This window comes from Cnephaeus nilssonii (genome assembly GCF_951640355.1).
Source record: "Cnephaeus nilssonii genome assembly, chromosome: 2".
NCBI lineage: Eukaryota > Metazoa > Chordata > Mammalia > Chiroptera > Vespertilionidae > Cnephaeus > Cnephaeus nilssonii.
The window spans coordinates 29,929,875-29,951,661 of NC_137073.1; the positions used below are offsets into that span (position 1 = coordinate 29,929,875).

A 21,787-nucleotide genomic window follows, 5' to 3' on the forward strand; every position below is an offset into this window, starting at 1 on the left:
ACTTGAACAGACTCTTCATCAAAGAGGATATAGAGAAGTCAAATAATCCCATGCAAAGATGCTCAACATCATTACTATTAGGGAAAAGCACATTAAAACCACGATGAGATACACGTACTAGAATGGCTAAAAAACAAAGACCAACTAGACTCGTGCGTTCCTTGTGAAAATGCAGAATGGTACAGCCACTCGGGAGATGAGTTTGACAGTTTCTCATGAAGAAATCACACCACTTCTGAGGATTTATCCAAGAGAAATAAATTCTATGTTCAGACAAAAACTTGTGCATGAATGTTTGTGGCAGGTCTATTCATTATCACCCCAAACTGGAAACAACTCAAATGTCCTTCAAAAGCTGAATAAGAAGTGAATTAATAAACAAACTGTGGGACTTCTATACAAAGGGACATTTTAATAAAGGGACATTAACATTTCAAAATAAAATGTTAAAAATAACCCCCAAAATAATGGCACAGTCAGCTCATCACCTACCTTTCACTTGCTCTCCCCCGCTTTTCCCTTTAAGGAGAGCCCGCTAGCCCAGGCCCAGCGGGAGCAGCAGGTGCGGTGCACGTGTGTTCACACAGCTCCCAGGTGAGTGTGCAGATGCACTGAGCTCTCAACCTTCCCAACTGTGAGCACGCTTAGATGGTTAGACCTGGGAACCTCACGACACTGGTCACTGTATGGAATCGCATTCAGAGAATTGTCTGAGAATTGCTGAGCTGCATAAGAAGGAGCTGGGAGGGGACATGAGAAAGGGAGAGAGCCACTTGGGTGGAACCCCAGAATTTTAACAAAGCGACAACTCCAACTCGCCTCAAGATAAATAAATGATGAGCAATTCCTCTCCCACTAGCGTCTCTTGAGAAATGTTGAAGAGGATGCAAACATCAATCTCAGTGACACTTATTGCACGCTCTTTCCTCTCTCCTTGAGAGTTCTCTTGTTCTCTGCAGCCTCCAGAGCCTCTCGTCCTGCCCACTCTCAGAGGAACCTCCCCTCCCCCTCTGCAGGCAGGGTCCCTACCCAAGTGGCTCTCTCCCTTTCTCATGTCCCCTCCCAGCTCCTTCTTATGCAGCTCAGCATGGCCTTCCTCACCAAGTCCTTCCCTTCTTCTTCTCATCTCTCCAGCTGGTCCTTCTCGCTCACTGTGGGAAAAGTTGACAAATGTGGCATTTGCCATTGCATTTTTTAATCATCTGATTAAGCTCACATTGCTTAGCTGGTTGGGAAGTTGAGTGGGTCAAAGACTATTCTCTTTATAGGGCAAGGGAGGATGAGCAGAAAGGCTGGGGACGTTGCAATATTTAGTCATTGTTTGCCCCATCATATAACTATAATCCAAAGTTTTTGAAGCCGAGGTTGAGAATTTGATTCCTGCACAGGGGTAATTCTGCTCCTTACACCAAGTTAGGCCTCCTTTCTCCATAATCCATATCACACACACACACCCTTTATTACTCTTAGGGGGGCCTAAGAGTAGCCCTACTCTGGCACGAATTGTGAGCTGATGGATCTGGGCATCATCTCACATGAAGAGCACCATGTAAAAGTGATGTTCAATTCCAGGGAGTGTTTTCCTAGAAGTTCTGTTGAGTCCTTTTTCTCTTTATTTATTTTAATTATTTTAAATGTACCTGTTGAATAGCATTTTCCAGAGTGTTCTTTCATTTCCAGTTCTTGGAAAGCCGATGCATTCGCGTCTGTGACTCCCTGAGGCGAGCTGTAGTTTGTGTTAATATTTCATCTTCGATGGCAGAGCGGAGTGTCCTCTCTCTGGAATTCCATGCCCTTTGGACTATACATCCCTAAAGAGCATATGTCTATTTACTTCTTCCAGGTCCTGGGACAAGTTTTATACGAATTTCTCTTCTTGAAATTCCTACCCGAGGCAGTGGTATAAACAAAGCCACATCCTTGTATTGTGCAGTTGGGGGCCCAGTTCCTCTACCACGTGGATACTGGAGCCAGGAGTCTTGAGGAAGTTCATCCAACTGTGATTCAATCTAGGGAAGGATGTAGACAGACATGCTTCTGCCTCTTAGAAATAGTTGGCCATTTATACTGCTAGCCATGGAAAGACCCCACCTATGACAGTTAACTTTGTTTCAACTTGATTAGGTCACAGGTGCCAAGAGAATTGGCTAAACATTACTTCTGTGTATGCCTGTGAGGGTGCTTCCAGATGAGATTAGCTTTTAAATCAGTGGACTGAGTAAAGCACATGGCCCTCCTCAGTGTGGGTTGGCAGCATCCAATCCATTGAGGAGCTGAAAAGAGCAAGAAGGTGGAGGAATAGAAACTCTGTGCTCTCTGCCCGCCTAAAGGAGCTGGGTCATCGGTATTCTCCTGCCCTCAAAGGGAAACTTCCACCATCACTGCACCCTGGTTCTCAGGCATTTGGACTTGACTAAACCACACCACCAGCTCTCCTGGTTGTAGACAGCACATCATGGGACTTGTCAGCCTCCATAATCACATGAGCCAATTCCTCACAATAACCCTCTTTCTGTATATGTGTATGTACATGTGTAGGTATATATGTGAATCCTACTGGTTCTGTTTCTCTGGAGAGCTCTAATACACCATCCACTTGCTTTTGATTATGTTTCAGAAGGAGGCCATACTACTCCCTGGCAGTAAAGTTGATACTGTGATGAGGTAGATATATTTAATGAGCCAGGCAACAGGCAATCCCCGTTCCTTCGTTTCTAGCCATGCCTGGTCTGGGCGGCAGTGCGTCAGGTTCAGGGGGTGAATCCTGACGGGTGTAAGACAGTTTTGGAAACATTTTGAGTTTCTGCATTTCCTGGGAGCTAGAGGGAGCCATGTAAATACAGTTCTAGCCAAAGCAGAAATAAACCAGAGGAGTTTGGGAGAAGATGCCTCCTCTTGGATAGAAAGAAGGAAGCTCACGAGAATAGCTCTTTCTTCTAGCTTCCTGGCTCCCACCCTTTCTTCCTGTCCTTGGTAAGTGATGCCCAGAGCTGCAGCCACCACCATGCAACCATGAAAATCTATGAGTCACAGAGATGCAGTGTCAACGCCTGGACAGATCTGAGATGCTGACCCAGCACCCCAGCTCCTACTTCCAGACTTTGTTGTGTGAGATCCTTCCAAATGCCTTCGTTACTTAACTACTATTAGTACAACCTTCTGTACTTTTGGGTGAAGGTGTTCCAAAGTGATGCAAAACAGGGCTACCGATGCCCTTGGGCCCTCCTTACCAGCTGCAGGTGGTAAGAATCAGGGTGTCTGGGACAGAGAGCGAGCATCTCCTCTGCTGGGTGCTAGGAGTGAGGGGGGTGAGACTGGCAAGCTGAGCTTCTGTACCCGCGTGCAGCACGAGCTGCCCAGCTGAGTGCAGCCCTGGCCAGTCTGCAGGGTCACATCTTTGCAGCCCCTGAGAGCAGCAGAACTCAACTCTGCCTGAGCTGAGCAAAAATGGAGCTTTTCTGGAAGGATACCAAGGTAGCTCAGACCATTAAAGGGGATGCGGAACAACAACTTCTTGGCAAACTCAGGAAGCAGAACAGCTCTGGGAACCTCAGCAGCCAGAATTCAGGACCGTCGCTCTAGGATGCTGCCATAGAATAAGTCCTACCACCTCTTTCCATCGATTTGTGTCTCTGTTCACATTTCAAATCCCCAGAAGAGAGAATTTGACCAGTGGAGCCTGGTTGATACTCACAGATTGGAAAATTCAGTGTGGCCAGTAGCTGAGAGGGTTTGTTGGTCGAGCCTCATGCACTGCCCATGGGGATGGGCCACCAGATCCCAGGGAGTTTGTCTCCAGGAGAGACTGGAGGGAGAGGTGCAGGCCAAGAACAGCTACAGCTACAGCAGCACTGCCTTTCGTCTTGAAACGAAGGTCATGGTTGAGACTCTGGGACTACTTGACTGTGTCCTCCTCATTGGCCCTTTTCAGAACTCAGACCCAAAGGACTGGAACTTGTCCCCACATCTCGTTCCTGCTCCAAATGGAAACAACTCATTGTCATCAGATGGGCCTGGATGGGAAAACCATCAAGGGCTTCAAATAGGGGATCACGTGTTCTAATCGTACTTTGAAAGCAATCAGCCTGGCTTCCGTGCAGGGCAAGGGATGGACAGTTACGAGCAGGTCCAGGGAGACCAGCTCAGAGAACAGGGAAGGGAGGAGGGTGGTGGTGAGTACGGAGAAAAGGGGGACTTCGATTTCTGATGGGTGGTGGGAGTGGGGAAGAGAAAGGAAACAAGGTTCTGGGTGGGTAATGTCGCTACCCAATGAGAAGGGAAAGCAGGGAACCAAGGGAGTGAGTTCGGGCAAATGCTGCGACCTCCACTTCACCCATTAGATTAGGTGCCTGTCCCAGGGAGGATGTCAAGTAGGAAGCCCAGCTCCAGGGCCAGCCAGAAACATACATGTGGGAGTCATCAGCCCATACATGCTATTCAGCGCAGGGAAAGGATGTAATTACTGGGGGACGGGGCAAGGACAGGAGAATGAGAGTGCTGGTCATTCGGAGGCCCACTCATGCAGAAGCTGCTGCCAGCTGTAGCCAATTCTGCTGGGACTCGGGGCCTCTCTGGGGCTGACACTACCCCTCTCCATGCAAATGCTCCTGTGCAGCTGTCAGCTTCCCTCTGGAGAACGAACCTCAGACCTGCTCCCCATGCAGCCTCTGCCCATCTACCCACCCAGCATCTCAGTGGGGAGGGAATAAAACCTTAAAAGAACACTGAAGAGAGAGCCCCTACCTTCCGGACTGCACCTATCCTATCCACCTTGCTTCAAGGATTCATTATAATTTTTTGGCAACCTAGAAGCGGAAGAGGAATTTGAGGCTATGCTTGAGCTAGTCTTGCAGTTTCTCTCTGCTCATCCCCATCCTTCAGGGAAACAGCACAGCAGGCCTCCTCTCTGCACTGAGCATGCGCATGAGACACAGGCCCAGGCCAGGCCTGCAAGGGGAGATGGTCCAGATGGTGTTTGGCTCAAGATACACACGGATCTCAGCTGCCCAACTGCTTGGGGCAATTAACAGGAAATTGGGGCCAAGTAATAGCCTTTGTCTTGGCTGGCCCTCACACTTGCTCTGGTAGCTTAGTTTTAAAATTTCAGATAAAAGTGCTTTTATGTAAGAGAAGCCAAGAAGACGGAGGACATTTCCTATCTGTCTGACATTCAGCAGCTGAACCTTGGAAGGATGGGGAGCCCGGGCCACAGGAATTCTCGACCTTCCCCTGGGGCAGAGGAGAAAGCTGGCCATCACAGCAGCGGACTCACGTTAACCATGTTGTAGACCAAAGCCCTCCGTGGGCTGGAGGATGGGCCCCTCTTCAGAGGGCTTTGTCCATTCTGCTGCAAGAAACTCCCAGCAAGACTGCGCTGGCAACGCCAGCACTTTTTCCATCTGGTTGGCCCAGCCGCACTCTGAAAACACAAGGGCCTACAAGCGCGGCCTGTAAACCAGAGCAGGCAAAGCTCTCAGACCACCTTTCATCTGCCAGAGGCCCAGAGACCGTCAGTAACTTTCCCCAGGGCACCCAGTAAGGCAAAGACTAATCCCAGAGTGTATGTCAGGGTCGGGAGGCCTGAGTCCTCACCAGATGACAGGTGAGGCTGGAAGAAAGGAAATGCCACCAAGGCGCAGCCCTCTGCAGTCACCCCAGGTCTCTCCTCAGCTCAGATGTGCCTGACAGATGCACCGCATTCCTCAGCTCAAATGCAAACAGAGGAAGAGTCCGAGCACTTGCAAGAACAGATGTAGCCGCTGTGGGACAAGATGCAGGGTGGGTGCTAGTGCCCCCTCCAGGGCCAGAGCCCATCCTGTCATTTGGTGTCATCAGAGAAAAGCAGATGTCCTATTTCATGTCTTTGAAGCTGGGGAGATGATCGATAACAATTTATTTCTTTAAAAGAAAATCCTATATATCAATTTGCTTTGGGAAAAAATAACTGTTGTTACAACAGAACACCTTTGTCAGAAACGGAATACTTTTCCATCCGGCACTTATCTATACAGCATAATACGCATTGTGCATTCACTCATTCATTTATCAGACACCTCTGAGCATGTCAGGTGTCAGGGACCCAGAGGTGACATGCCGTCTGCCATTGAGCGATGTGGGAGGGGCTCAGTGTGTGAGCTGGAGAGTGGAGGCTGGCTATGACAGTATTGATGACAAGAAACACACTTAAAACATAAGGACAGGGGGGGAAATCAATGAAATAGGAAAAACAATAAAGAAATTTAATGAAAAAAGAAAACATAAGGACAGAATAAAATTCAAATTTTAATTAAAAGATTAAACAAAAAGATGTCAGGCAAATACAAACACACAGGAAACTAAAGTAGCCATATTAATATCATTTGCAACAGGATTTGAGGCAAAATCATCAATAGAGGTAAAGAGTTTTTACATAATGATAAGAGGTTCAACTCAACTAAGAAGGTATTGCAATTTTAAACTTGCATGTACCTAATAGCCACAAAATACTTACAGCAAAACAGAAAAAGAAAAAGCTCTGTAAGGAGAAATTGCAATGTGGGAGTTCAACACAATTCTTTAGTAATTGATAAAGCATCAGTAATATATAGACAATTTGAAGAATTTTAACGTATTTACAAGATACACATATTATTTCATACCAACCATATTACAAAAATATTTTCACTAGAACAATTCCAGGTGTTGGTGCTTACCGCTGCAGGGCATGTAAATTGCCACAACCCTTTTGGAAAAGAGCTGGGTATTGGTTAGGAAGCTGAGCATGTCCGTACCGTGTAGGACCCAGCAGTGCACTCTTAGGTAGACCCACCTTAGGGACACTCTCAGACGTGTGCATCAGGAGACATGTGCACAATAGCCCAAAGTGGGAAGCAATCCGAACGTCCATCAGCCATAACCTGCGTAGGCCACGTCCTGACTGCAGCACTCCCCAACGCCGAAATGAGCGACTGCCCTTCCTTCTCCGTTCACACGAGCCAACCTCAAAAACACCATGGCAGGTGAAAGAAGCAAATGTCAGAAAGAAAGCTCAAGAATAGCCAAAGCTAAGCTATATGTTGCTTAAGGGTAGGTCACTAGATAGCAAAACTAAAAGGAATACTGAGGCGATGGTTAACACACAGTGAGGACCGCGGTTGCCTCTAGAAAACCGGGGTGGGAATGAGGGGTGTAATTGGAGAAGGTAACCTGGGGGCTTCTGGGAGCGGGCAATGTTCTATTTCTTGACCTGGGTGCTGGCTGCACACACCTAAGGGATGCTTTCCTGCAAAGCAACAGGTGTGCATAGGAAAGCTCATGGCAGCAATTTTCATAATGCACGGGTGTTTATTTTATTTATATTCTTTCAACTGGGGCATATAGTTCATGTATACTCCCTTCATATGTTATATCTTTTTTTAAAAAAGGAAGGAAATGCATCATGACATTAAGAGAGTGGTCTTGGTGGAAGAAAAGTTTATGGGGGGTTGCATTTTCAGCTTTATATTTTCTTGCATTTTTATAATAAGCATGTGTGTCACTTTGTCATCAGAAAAGTTAAACAAAAACAAACACACACAAAAAAACTTGGGTGAAGTGATGAAAGAAATCACAAAAGGAAAGACGAGTTTGACCACATGAGAATATGAAACTTTCACGTGTCTAAAACCAAATAAAGTTGACAGGTAAACACAACAATGAAAATAATTTACTCTATATGGAACTATTACCAATAAATAGGAAAAACGTACATGGATAAAAGGCATGAGCAAAGAGTTCACATAAAAGGAAGTATAATTGTCTAAAAACAGATGGGAAAATATTCCACCTCAATTAGCAATCCCTCCACGCAGATAGAATGGAGCTGTCATGGCCTTCACACCTGGACAACCTGGGTGTGAACTCTCCCTCAGCCGATGTACTCGATGTGTCTCACTTGACAGTTATCTTTAACTTTTCCAAGTCTCCGTCACACATGAAATAAAGGAAGAAATGAATACCTTGCAGGGTTGTTCTAAGGACTAGATACAATGCACTCAATAATGCACAAGGTCTGACACACGCAGATGTCTAATAAATGGATTTTCTTTTTCAGACATTGAGGAGAATGGGGCCTGGAGGTACGGGCGGTCTGGTGGGGAGGACAGACATGAAACCATCATCCCCAGAGTGTAACACGTGTCCTGATAGGGAAAGTGCAGGGTGTTGAGATATCGCATAAAAGGGTGACCCAACCCTGCTCAGGTGATCACAGGCCTTCTTTAGAAAGAGATGTTTAAGCTGAAATCTGAGGGCAAGTATGAGTAACAGAAAGCAAAGAGAGGTGAAAGGGATTTTATTTTCCAAAAATAGTTACATTATCTCACATCCCACACACGTTTCTTGCAGTGCAGCTTTGACACTCCCCCCTTCTGAAGATGGGGTGTATGTCCCCTCCCGTTGAGTCTGGGGCAGTCTGTGGGAGGGCAGCCCCCACATGCAGGATTTAATCAATCGGTTAGAAATGCCTTAGGCTGCAAGTAACAGAATAAAAGACTCGTAGAGACTTGACCCATAGTGCAGTCGCTTACTTCACTAGAAGCCTGCAGGGGGTGTTTCAGGGATGGCTGAAGAACTTCGCAATGTCCAAGTACCGGGTCAATATCTTTCCCATCCTCTAGACCTTCTCCGTGTGGTTGCAAGATAGCTGCCACAGCTCCGTTCATCACATCCTGTGTAACCATATCCAAAGAATGAAAGCAAGGAAGGATGGAAGCAAGGAGAGGCCGAGGAGGTTTTTTGTTTTTTTTTTTTAAAAAGGCTCTGCTCACCTGTTTCCCTTCCTGTCCACAAAAGACCTCCTACTTGGAAGCCTGTTCACAGATTTCATGTTGCATGGCATTGGCCGGAATGGGACATGTGGCCAAGGGAGACTTCATAGTGAGAAGCAGGCAAGGCAAGGAGCTGGGAACGGCTGTTAGACAGGCAAGGACAGTGACCACCACGATTCAGAGCAGTCGTGTCCTGCCCTTTCCCCCAGTGTTCTGGGTTGCGCGGATGATGATCTCCGTTTGCGCTAAGCCCCGCCTGGAGCAAGGCTGAGAAACACCAGAGTCTCCAAGTAAACAGCAGCGCCTCTCACCAGCTTGCAGCGGAACAAGCATGCCCCTGCAGGTAAAGTGCAAAGCCCAGCTTCCTGCATAACAAGGCAGCCTTGGCATTCCTTATGCCTCTTGGCATTCCTTTGCGAAGGGCTGCTGCACCCAGGCCTAAGCGATCTGACTCAGTTCTAAAACAACCTTGTGAAGTAGCCTGTTATTCCATTTTAAAGATGAGAAACTGAGACTTAGAGAGATTGGTAATTTTCCTATTGTCACACAACTAGTGAATGGAAACTGAGAATGTACAATCAGGCTTTGGAGTCAGACACCTTTCTCTTAACCACGAGACAGTGGCTCTTGTTCGCCCTGTGCCTATGAATCACCTTATTAAAAATCAGATTCCTGGACCCATGCCCCAGGGATCCCGACTTAGTTGGGCCAGGGTGGGGCCCAGGGATGCGTGCATCTAACAAGCACCCCAGATGTTTCTAACTCAGTGGTTGTGAGGCCTCACCTAGTGGGCTCTGTGCTTCTCAGCTTTCCAAAGTCTGGGTCCTGCCTCCCCCCACAAATCCTTCTGGACCTATCGTCCTCCACCCTCGGCAATTTCTGTCTTCATCACCTTTCTGAATAGTTATCGTACTCAATCATACATACTGCCGTCTCAATACATAAGGGCCTCAAGAATAGCATTTCTCTTATACAGTCTCCTTTGTCCCAACTTTCCCAGTACAGTGCGAGTCATGCAGGAGTTGGAAACTATCTTTGGTTTGCACTGATTTCACAACATTTCAAGGTGCCCAGGTAATGGTCTCCTAAATAAAACCAGGACCCTAGCTGGTATGGTTCAGTGGATAGAGCGTTGGTCTGGGGACTGAAGGGTCCCAGGTTTGATTCCGGTCAAGAGCACATGCCTGGTTACAGGCTTCATCCCTAGTAGGGGCCATGCAGGAGGTAGCCGATCAGTGATTCTGTCTCATCATTGATGTTTCTATCTGTCTCTCCCTCTCCCTTCCTCTCTGAAATCAATAAAAATATATTTTTAAAACAAAAAAACATGAGGCTTTTCAACAACAGACATTGTCTGAACAATGAAATCATCATAAATATATTGAGTTTGCTTGATAATAACTAATCACAATCAATTGATAATAAAGTGAAATACACAATCACTTAATTGAGAATAATTGAATGACAAACTTAGGCTCCTGATGAAAATTAATTGTATTGCTGAGACAGCCCTGGAATCCCAAAGGCAAGTAATTATCTTTCTCAGGTAAGGAAGGATAAATTCTCCTGCTTGACTGTCCAGGAGAAAGGGATTCATTTGCAGTCCATTTTTAAACTAGATTAAGAAGAGTAATGGTGGCATTACCTTTGGACAGATGCTTTGATGGGAAGCTAGAGTTGGATTAATTTGGGTAAATATTGAACCTTTCTCAAAAGAGTACTACTATTTAATCTGGCCGCTCTGGGGAGACTCCGCAAATTCATAGAGCATTTGGGATGAAAAAAGATGCCAACTGAGCCCTTGTGGGACATTTAAATAGTGGGTGGGTCACCAGCCCAGGCCCCAGGCGAGCCTGTGTTCCCTTGCACTGCGTGGCCAATAAGAGCTCCCGGAGGTACGCTCTGTGTGAGCTCTATCAGTGCTTCCCAGGCTTCAATGTGAGGAATTGTCTGAAATCTTGTTAAAATGCAGATGCTGTAAGTCTAGGGAGGGGCTTGAGAGTCTGCATTTCTGAGAAGCTTCCAGGTGACGGACCACATGGAGTAATGAAGTCCTTCAGCACATCATGTCAGACCATGCTCAGCACTCAGATCTGCCCCCTCAAATTCCCAGCAACATTCTGTGGAGGCATAGATTCTCTTGGCCAGGATTTCGTGTGCATTGCAGGCTACCCAGTAACTATGCTCAGTTCCCAGACAAGCTGTACACTTTATCATCATGCCTTGGCCCCAACAAGAGCCAGGAACCTAAGGCCAGGCCACAGAAACAAACTCCGGTGACCTGAGGGACAGGTTTCTATCTGGCAGCACTTGGACCGCGGCTGAAATGGACATAGTTGGATACCTGGGGCTGCCGAGACCCAGGGAGAGCAGGGGAGGCTCACAACGGCACCCTAAGGTCCGCAGTGCCATAGAAAGTGGCCAGGACAGCTGGGTGCAATGGGGAGAAGGCGCCTAACTACTGGATTCTCCTCTGGGAGGGAGGGAAGGAGGAGGGAGGGAGGAGTTAGGAGCATGTGACCAGCATTCTAGCCCTTGGAAGGGCTGCCTGAGGAACTGGTATCTTCCTCTACAGACTTAGAGCATCAGTGGGATCCAAAACCCTTGGGAGGCTTGAGGGCCACCGAGAAAAAAGTTGTGCGGAAAAGCTTTCTGGGGCAACACCAGAGAACCTGCAGTACCACACACGGACACCAGGGGGAGGTAGACATCATGAGCTCCTGAACTGTATCGGCAAAACTCTGGAGCTGGGAAAGGAAATGCACAGCCCAGAGAAGTTTCATCGTCTTCAAATGGTTTTAAATGTCCCTAGAACCCTTAGGCTGGCATGGGACAACACTCCAACCAACTGAGCCACATTGGCCAGGGTATATTTGCTACAATTGAGGAACCCACATTGCCACATCACCATCACCCAAAGTCCATAGTTCACATCAGCGTTCACTCTTGGTGCTGAACATTCTATGGGTTTGGACAAATGTGTAATGGCATGTATCCACCATTATGGTATCATACAGAGTATTTTCCTGCTCTAAAACGCCTCTGTGCTACTCTGTGTTATTTGTTACAGCTGTGTGTGAATCTATAATTATCCTAAAATTTAAAAATTAATTAAAAATAAAAGATAATGGAGAGCTCACCTGCTGTCCAGTACTGGAGAACCAGACCTGGAGGTTCTAAGGCCAGAATGAGGTCGAAGGTCAAAGTACAGAGAAACCACTGAGAAGGCGTCAATGCTGACACTGCTGGGCCCAGAGCCCTGAGCTTGCACCCCTGATACCACTAGGGCCAAACCCTGGACACTGCTGGTAAAACTGCAACACTATCACCCCTGGACGATGAACACCCATCCTCCTTGCACACGGGACCTCACACAGTCCTGCTTCTTTGCATCGCCAGCTCCCAAGTCAAAGATGGTGCAAATGCCTATGGTGGTAGAGCCTGGATCACGTGCCTATTGGAGCTGAAAGGGAGGCTTAGAACAAGAGTATCTGACTCAGTAGCACTCCACCATGGTGGGCTTGCCACTGGCCAAGACTCACAAGATGGGGAGCTCCACAGACATAGAAAGGGGGTTCAGGTGCTGGTGGCCTTGAACAATGGCCAATTTCAACCATACCCATCCTTTCTCTCTCTTCCCCCTGCCACCCCTTACACATTCCCTTCACCCATTCCATCAATTCTCCTCATGCTTTAGGACACAGATTACAGGCCATGCCCTCATGAAAGCCTTCTCTGACCCATCCTTCCCTCCTATCCCTCCCCATCCCCCCGACCACCTGGGTCTGGGTCTGGTTCATCTGCTGTGTGTTTCCATATGTCGGGTTCCATCATGTCAGCCCTACTAGACTGTGAGTCTTGAGGACAGAAGTCCCATCTGACCCTGCACAGGACCCAAGACTCAATAAAATTTAGGTTAAAGGGGAAGGAAGGGAGGGGAGGGCCTCTCTGCCAGTCAAGGTCACCTTTCCAGAAAGAGATGAGAGATCACAGCGCTGAGCAGTCTACTGGGAGCAAAGGAGCACAGGGCACGGATAAAATGAGGTGACTGGACAACCTTGCACCACCCGGGAACTGGTGGAAAGTGTGGGTCTGATGGTCAGAAACCAATGTCATTGGGGTGGTGAGAGAGGATGCTTCTTCCCAGGCGGGAACCCTATAATCGTTGTAAATATGCTGGAGCTGTCAGAAGCCCATGATGTATCCCCCACATAAACTAGGAAACATGTCACAGTTCTCTTTGCGTCAGTGTGAAAACATCTCAATTTTTTAAAAGATGGAATATTAAAACTTGCCACCCTCCACTATCCCCCCACCAAAAACAAAGCCAAACCCCCTCTCATTTCACCGGAAGCTCAGGTCCCATCCAAGCAGCCCTGTGGCGAATCTGGCCACGTGCCTGGGAAGGGGGGGAGGGGGGAGGGGGGAGGGGGGGCCAGTATACCTCTCCAGAAGTTTCTGCAATGGGGCAGTTTCAAAGCTGAGTCATTGAGGAAATTCTTTTTTTTTTTTTTTAAGTATATTTTTATTGATTTCAGAGAGGAAGGGAGAGGGATATAGAAACATCAATGATGAGAGAGAATTATTGATCGGCTGCCTCCTGCACGCCCCCTACTGAAGATCAAGCCCACAACCCGGGCATGTGCCCTTGACCAGAATCGAACCCGGGACCCTTCAGTCCGCAGGCCAATGCTCTCTATCCACTGAGCCAAACTGGATAGGGCTCACTCAGAAAATTCCTAAATGCTCCTAGGAGTGAGGCAGGGGAACAAGCGGGCCTCGCGGGCTAGACACAGAGCACCCCCATGGGCTCCAAGGTCTGAGGCGTGGGCACAGCTAGGACCCCTGGTTCTGACTGCCTCGGGTCAGTGGGTGCCGAAGGCCCCGGCTCTGTTTGTCTCTCTGCCTTTTTCCGGTCCCCAGGCAGGAGAGGACAGCCTGCCTGAGGCTTCTTTGCATCATTGTCAATTCCCTGCTGCCCGCCAGGCCACGGGGCAGGCAGGATTAGAGAAGGCTGTTGAGAGGGAGCCAGTCCCAGACCTCCAGCAGACTGGTTCTCACCTGGACTTTAAAACCCACGTTCCACTTCCATTCCCTTTGAATGACAATGCGCTCTACTAAGCCAGGCTAATGGGAAAGTAATCTTTCTCTTTCAGAGCGATTGCTCTGTGAAGTGCTTACCAAACAGGGCTTTAATAGCAAGAGAGCCCAACTCCATTTGGGAATTACTGTGTTTAAACACAGCTGGCGGAAACTGGAATTGGAAATCCTCAACAGGCCTCAGTGGGCTTGGGGGCTGAGGAGCCCGGGACACCCCAGGGTGTGTCTCACCAGAGTCGGGGTTCCAGCAAGGCCACCGAGGCGAGGGCCTTGCCCGGAAGATCTGCCTTCCTGGGCCCTAGTGCTCTTCCCAGCAGCCACCCAGCACCCCCAGACACGTGCTCAGTCACCTGTGGACCAATGGCCCAAACCGAAGAGCAGGGTTGTAGGAAGACCTCAGAGGCACTGTGAGTAGAAAATCCACCCTCCGGCTCCCCGAGCACCAGCAGCCCCCATGGCTATTAACACCGTGTTTTTATCTCCACGTCATGGCCAGGCCTTCAGGCTCAGGTCCTTTTGCTTGGAGACTCCACTGGGCTGCTGGGGGGTGGGGCGCCCCTTCCCCCTGAGGCTGGCAGCCTGGGCCCGGTCAGGCCTGCAGGGGAGAAGCAGCCCTGGCGGAGGGGGATGCAGCTCAGGCACCCCGCCCAGCACCCACCCTCGGTGAGCGCCCACCCTCGGCGTCCTTGTTGGACCCCAGACTTCCCAGCCACGCGGGGGCTTGCTCAGCTGGAGCGCAGGCCGACTCCAAGCAGCTTCCTGTTCCAGATGATGGGGAGCGCTGACCACTGACTGCCCGCCAGTAACGCCTCCACGGCAGCCAGGCCCCCAACTCGGCTCCTTTCTCTCCATCTCGGCGTCTTTTTTCTGTGCTTCTCAGAGGTTGAATCCTCTCCGGGTTCCTGCACCTGCCCAGACCAGATCCGACCTCGGCAAGCCCTGAGCAAGCCGCCGTCCCAGCTCCGGGAAGAGCAGTGGCTGGGTGCCGGGCCGAGCGCGCCGCCTCCATGTCCTCGGGGAGGGTAGAGATTTATCAGGCGGAAGAATGATTGGATTCTTCTCGGTGTGTCTTAAAACTGGGCAAAAATCACTTCCCCATCATGATGGCTTTCAGGAGCTGGAGGGAAGAGGAAATTGAATATGTGCTTTCCTAACTTCTGAGGTATTGACTGGGGACTAATGGAGGGAAATGGCTAATTGGCTAATTGATCGGGTAATTTATATTCTCAGGCAATCTCCAGTTTAAGGGAGCCCCCAGCTGGACACGGCCTAGTCCCTTGCTAGAGCTGCTGAGATGTAAAGGGCTAGAGACCCCAGTCCGTGCACCATGCTGTGTCAAGTGTCCCCAGGACCCCCCACCCCAGGTTTGATGATTCTCCAGAAAGACAGGAAATTCAGAAGAGCTGTTACACTCTTGTTTATAGTTTATCGCAGCACATGGATACAGGATAATATCAGCAAAACAAACAAACAAACAAAAAAGGCCCAGGCCAGGGCCCAGGCACGAGCTTCCAGTTGTCTTCTCCCACAGGAGTCACATGTCGCTTCAGTGTCCTGCAATAATCTGGGACCACACATGTGAAGTGTTGCCAGCCAGCAGCACTCATGCGAGACTTGGTGTCCACGGTGTTCACTGAGGGTCATGTAGGCATGAAGCACCCGCATAACTGACTTTGGCTATCCAGTCTCTAGCCCCCTCCCCACGGTCAAACTGTACAGTGTAGCCTGGGCCCCAGGCAAACAAAAGCAAACATTCCCATAAATCCCACTTTAGCACAATCCATCCAGTGTGGGCCAGGTGTAACCGGACAACCAAGGGGTCCGGGCTGCCTGTCACTACTTGAGCCAATTAAGCAGAGACAGGGTTGACTCACATATGGGCGTTTATTCCAACACTGCCGGCAGCATGGGAGAGCAGCAGGTCATCCACAAAAATCTGCTCTGCCTCCCACCATAAGCCAGCTGCTTATATTGGGTAGAATGACAAAGATTACATGGGAAAGTAGGCATGGGATAATCATTACAGGTTACAAGTCATGTGGGCTGGGGGAGGGGTGCCTTCAGGCACCCTGGGACTAGATTATAGGCAGTAGGGGCTGGGGTTGTAAAGGGCAGGTGCCTCCAGGACTAGATTGTTTCAGCCACGAGATTGTAAATCTTTCCATAATGATAGGCAGTTCTCCGGACAGAAGGATGGACTGCGTTCCAATGTTAGCTCCTCTGTCCCAGGGCTTACAACTCCCAGCCAGGTGAGAATGTGCTTTTTCTAATCAGAACAGAATCATCACGGTTAACAGAGCTTGGTTACAGTAATATTTCTTATAATTACAGCTAGTCCCTAATATTCTACTTCTGCCCCTAACACAGGCATGCAGAGACACTCCTGTCCGGCAGGATATCCCACTGGCTCAGAGGTTCTCTCTGGGGAGCTGGCCAAGGACCTGAAGCCCTGAAATGTATAGGGTGTGGACAACCTGGGCCTCCTGAGTTAGCTTTTCCTGGGCATGTGCCATGATAGCTCTGCACGCCAGAGAGCTTGGGGGGGGGGGGGGGGCGGAGGGGGGAGGGAGTTTCTGATTAATTAAAGCCTAATTTTTTCATCTTTACTAGAAATCCCCTGTCAATCTGTCTCCTGTATAAATCAGCCATATGAATCACTGCAGGCCTTGCCGGCCCTCAGGGCTATCATTTTTTTTTTGAAACAAACTTTAATTTAGAATAGTGTAGATTTAACAAAAAATTGCCAAGATAGTATACAGAGTTTGGAAATACCCTCACACCCAGATTCCCCTAGTAGTCACATCTTCCTTTAGGATGGTACATTTGTTACAATTAAGGAACCAATACCGATATATCATTATTAACTAAAGTCCATGCTTTACTCAGATTTTCTTAGTTTTTAATCGAACATCCTGGTTCTGTCCCTGGAGACCATCCCGGACACCACATGGCATTTAGGCTCCTCCCGGCTGTGACAGTTTCTCAGATTCCCTTGATTTTGATGGTCTTGAGAGTCCTCAGGAATACTGGTTGGTATTTGTCTAAATGATCTTCAGTTGGGATTTGTCTTCTACTTTTCTCATGATTAGACCAGCATTGTGGGTTTAGAAAGACCACAGAGATAACGTGTGATTCTTACCAAGCCACATCAACGTGAATCGTCACTATTGGTGTTAACCTTGACCACCCAGATGAAGAAATGTTGTCAAGGTTTCTCTGCTGTCCAGTTACTCTCCTCCCCTCCCCTCCCACCACCACCCCTACCTCCCATACTGTCCTCTGGAAGGAAGTCACTATTCCCTAAGGAGTGGGGAATAAGCAATTAAGATTTACATAAATTATCTGGAATTCTTCTGTGAGGGAGGTTTGACTTTTCTCCCCATTTACGTTTTATTCAATCATTTATTTATATCAGGTTGGACTCAAAGACATTTATTTTTATACTTGGGTCATAATCCAATACAATCCCCCACCACCAAATTCCTTCAGCTTTGGCCTTTGGGGACTATTTTAGTTCGTCCTTGTGTCCCTTTGAGGTACCCCAATACTATGGTGGTTTTGTTTGTGTGTGTGTGTGGGGCGGGGGGGGGTTGTTGTTGTTGTTTCTTTTTAGCATTTGTTTACTTTCCGAGAGAATAAGATGCACTAGGCTCATCTTGTATATTTCATGGTCCGTAGAAGTGTTGGTGGGGAGAACGGCACTAGGTGTCTGACCTGTGGGTTCAGAGGGGACCTGGGTTTAGCAACCTCAGTTCTCAAATTCTGGCTAAGAAAGAATTCAGAGCCAAGACTCAAACTATAAGAGAACATTTATTTAGAAAATCACAGAGGTAAAAGAAGTAATTCGTAGCAGAAATGGGCTTAGGAAACAAGTTATAGAGGCAAAGGAAGGACCTTGGGGCTTGGGAGTGAGGAAGGCAATGGTAACACACCTGGGGGAAGGAGGAGGGAGAAGGGAAAGGCTTGGGCACGCTCCTGAGGGAGAGCAGCTGGGTCCTCCTTCCTAAGGGTTTTGAGGCTGGAGATTTATTTATTTTTTTTTGTGTGTGTGGGGGGGGGGGGGGGGGAGGGAGGTCCCAGGGGAAGATCTCAATAGAATATTCATTAGCTTTCCAGGTGTGTCCTTTCAGGGTCTGGGTCTCCAGTGATTGATTGGTGGGCGGGAGAGGGTCATTATCCAATGCAGCTGGTCCTGAGGTCAGCCAGGCAGGGGTCATTAGTCAGTGCAGCTGGTCCTGAGGTCAGCCTTGGTGTCACTTGTCTGGTTTTGCTGTTTTTCTGGGCCTGGAGCTGAACTACAACTGAGGCCTAGATGTTATCTCTAGGGAGGAAAGGTCAGGGGTCCAAACCTCATGACCAGAGGTATGCTAGGGGAGGAAAGGTCATCTGGGGATGACCCTTCTTACCCTACAATTGTCTGTCCTAGGCACCCAGGACTTTCCACCTTGGTGACCTTCTGTACCTGTTCCATTGTCCTTGCTCTGCTCATCTCTGTCTAACTACCTACCACAGAATCAGACAATTCTCCAAGGGGTTATCATTTTTAACCTTGCACTAAGCATCTTGAAATTGCAAAATGTCACATTGAAAAATGCCTTACCACATATTCTACCCCATCATTTTATAGATGGGGAAATTGAGGCAGGAAGAGGTGGGTTAATTAGACATTGGCCACAATCATGTGGCAAGGCACAGATCTCTGAGTGGACTGCTCTTCCCACCATCCCAGTGGCATCCCTCACTAATTTTTATTTGCAAAAGTAAAATAAGGAAGCGATTAGTTTGCACTCCAAGATAGCTCCTGGAAATGGCTTTCTGGAATAAATTTTTATTAGAACTTGCTTTCATGTTATTTTTTTTTTCTCTCCAAAATGTTGAGGACTAAAATAAAACTTCTGATTAGTAAAGACATCTGGTTAGTGCTGCTGCTTAATGGGTCTTGCTGGACGTGCTCCAGGCTCTAGCCCTCTTGTCAGCTAATTTAATACTGTGCCTTCTTCTGCACAGGCACTTGCTTACATTTTCTTCTTATAAAGCCATTAAGTATTTGATGATAATCATTCCCATGGATACTGTAAATTTCATCTTCTTAGGAAAACAAGTTCTTGCATTTTAATACTATACTAGAGGCCTGGTGCACAAATTCCTGCATGGATAGGGTCTCTAGGCTTGGCCATCGATCAGGGCAGATCTGTGGGGTGACGGGTGGGGCAATTGGGGAGGAGCCCACACTGGCACCTGCCTTGGCCTGCCTGCGGCCTGAGGGCTGAGGGCAGCTCCTGTGTTGAGCATCTGCCCCCTGGTGGTCAGTGAGCGTCATAGCAACCAGTTGTTCTGCCATTCAGTCAATTTGCATGTTAGGCTTTTATTATATAGGATTGACTGCTTCATTGATTTTAGTGCTAAGGAATATGGGGCAAAAAGTGGACAGGATTCTAGAAGGAAGCAATCCCAAGGTCAGGGCAGCATAGGACAACCCAAGGCATGAATTTAGGTTTGAGAACAGGAAGAATGTTAGTGGATTAACAATGCAGCCAGCTAGACAAGGAATCCTCCAACCCAGACCACACATTTGCTTCTGCAGGGAGCCAGCCCGGGACCCTCCCTGGGTCACGCAACAAAAATGAGACCCCTGGTAATATGGCCAATAGGCGCATGCGTGGTTTATTAAGAAGTCTCCACTCTTTGGGGGACAAACATGAACAGGTATTTCCCCAAGTACTGTGCTCTGGAGATTCTCCTTACCTGCTAGAGTCCTGTAATGACAGGAATTTAAGTAATTGAAAGAGCTTCATTTTGGTTTTTGGTCTTGTTCATTGTAAGTCTGAAATTACAAATTCTATCCAAAAGCCTTAAAGAACTGCCCTCCCCATCCCTCCTCATCCCCTGCACAGGCTGCACCAATTGTATGTCACTGGCTTTCTCCCCTCCCCTCCCTTCGTTGCCCCCCCTCCCCCTCCCCCCTTTGCTTCCTTCTCTATATCTTTATCTCTGCCTCTGCCTGCCACACAGGAGCCACCTCACAGACTCCACTCCTGTGTTTCTCTCTCCAACAGCTGGCACTTTGGGGTGGGGGGTGGGGGGTATGCTGAGAGGGTGATTACCAACAAAACCTTCCACAATGATATCCCTTCTACCCACCACCCCCTTCTCTACCCACAAGTCCTTCCCACCACCCCCGCCAAATGGAGGTATGGAGGAGCAAAAGATAATTTTCCTCCCACCTTTCTAAATTCTTCTGCCTAGGCTAAGTATCAAATTAACATGAGAAAGATTAACAGGAGAAAACAACCAAGTTTAATGCATGCATACTTATGGGGGTGCCATAAAAGTATGAGATCCGAGGGCAGTGGAGGCTTAGATGGCATGCTGGACAAAGGAGAGGGAGGTGGGGGGCCTGGGATTTCCAAGGGAATGCAGGCAGTTTGCTGGAAGATGAGAAAAAGCAAACATGTGTGAGCAAATTCCTGTTGGGCCACCCAGAAACTACCGGACACGGAGGAGGCCAACAGGCAGGCTCTGCTAGATGTCTCCCTGCTGCCACACGTCTCTTATATACAAGGTAGATACGCTGGGGTTTTTCTATCTGAATTCCTCTAGGCAGGTAAAGGGGAGGGAGGTTCCTTCTGAGCCTTTTGTTTCTTAATAATGTGCTTAAAACAAATTTCCCAAAAGGCACACTTGGGGGTGGCAAACCTTGGTCCCCTTCAGTGGGAGTGCAGGTCCCTTCTCTTGTACTCCTCTCTCAATCTCTCTCTCTCTCTCTCTCTCTCTCTCTCTCTCGCTAGCTCGCTCTCGCTCTTGCTCTCTCTCCTTTATTTCCTTTGTATCTGGAGTTGGGTCAGGGAATTTAGGTTCCCCAATTTTATAAATGGTCCTGACACGAATCCCTCATTTTCCACAGAAAAGGGAGGGGCTAGGATGTATCCCAGCCATGCAGCTTTCTCTGACCTCGCCCAGGAGACTGGTGTGCTGCATTCTTGAAGGCACAGGACCCCCCTGTCAATCACTGTGGGCAGAAGGACATCAACTGGGTGTCCTACAATGTAACTCCATTCTGACCCTGCCTGGAGTTAGCACAGACCCCGCAGGTGAAGGGCTTAGTCCCACAGGACTGCCCCTGCTTCAGACGCCAATCTCAGTCCCAGCCGCCTGCACTTGTGATCTACCAGGAATAAATTAGGGGTTCCCATGCCCCCCTCCTCAGGTTGGATAATTTGATAGAGCAGCTCACTGAACCCAGGGAAATAGTTTACTTGCTGTTCCCAATTTATCACCAAGGATATTTTAAAAGATACAAACAAACAGCCAGATGAAGAGCTGAGGAGGAAACTGGTCTTGCAAGGCGTGTCAGGCCATAAAAACTGTGAACAATGCACTGCCCTGAGGCGGGGGGGGGGAGGGGAAGGATGTCGTTATTACTGGCCCCGGACAGATCATTGGATATAGCCTGGGGACTCCCAACACCTGGGGGCCTTCCTGTAAGCCCACGAAAGGGGCGGAACCATATCTGCAAGACAAAGACCCCAGAAGGTTATAAAAAGTGAAGCCCTCTGCGAGTTTCTGCACTCTGATTTGGAAATTATTCCCGGAGTCCACTAGTGTTAATAAACGGGGTCCCTCCCTTTCTCCAGGAAGCGTGCTTGGTATTTCCTTGGTCTTCTGTAACAGAGCTACTTAGGGTGAGGTGAGAAGAGTCCCAAGTGCACGAGCTGTCCCTGTGGTGTTGAAGTGTGCCACCCTCTTATGAGTTCTTGTTCAACAATCCAGATGCTCTCCTAACACTTGCACTTAGGGTTTTTATGGAGGCTTTAGCAGATTGATGAAATCATTGGCCAGTGGCAATTTAAGTTTATCTCCAGCCCTTCTTCCTTCCCAGGGGTGCAGATTGGGACTGAAAG

General features: G+C 48.4%; 2 long non-coding RNA genes across 3 annotated transcripts in view; one reads left to right on the top strand and one right to left on the bottom strand.

Annotated features, from left to right (window-relative positions):
• LOC307114011 overlaps positions 1 to 2,034 on the bottom strand; it is a 73,579-nt gene extending 71,545 nt beyond the window's left edge. The window contains exon 1 of one of the 2 annotated variants that reach the window (XR_013814927.1): positions 1,641 to 2,034. This is a non-coding gene — a long non-coding RNA (uncharacterized lncRNA). Of the gene's footprint in view, positions 1 to 492; positions 733 to 1,640 lie in introns of those variants that run through there. The other variant, XR_013814928.1, reaches the window with a different exon arrangement.
• LOC307114007 overlaps positions 1 to 21,787 on the top strand; it is a 40,468-nt gene that overhangs the window by 10,211 nt on the left and 8,470 nt on the right. The gene's annotated exons all lie outside the window — the stretch shown is intronic.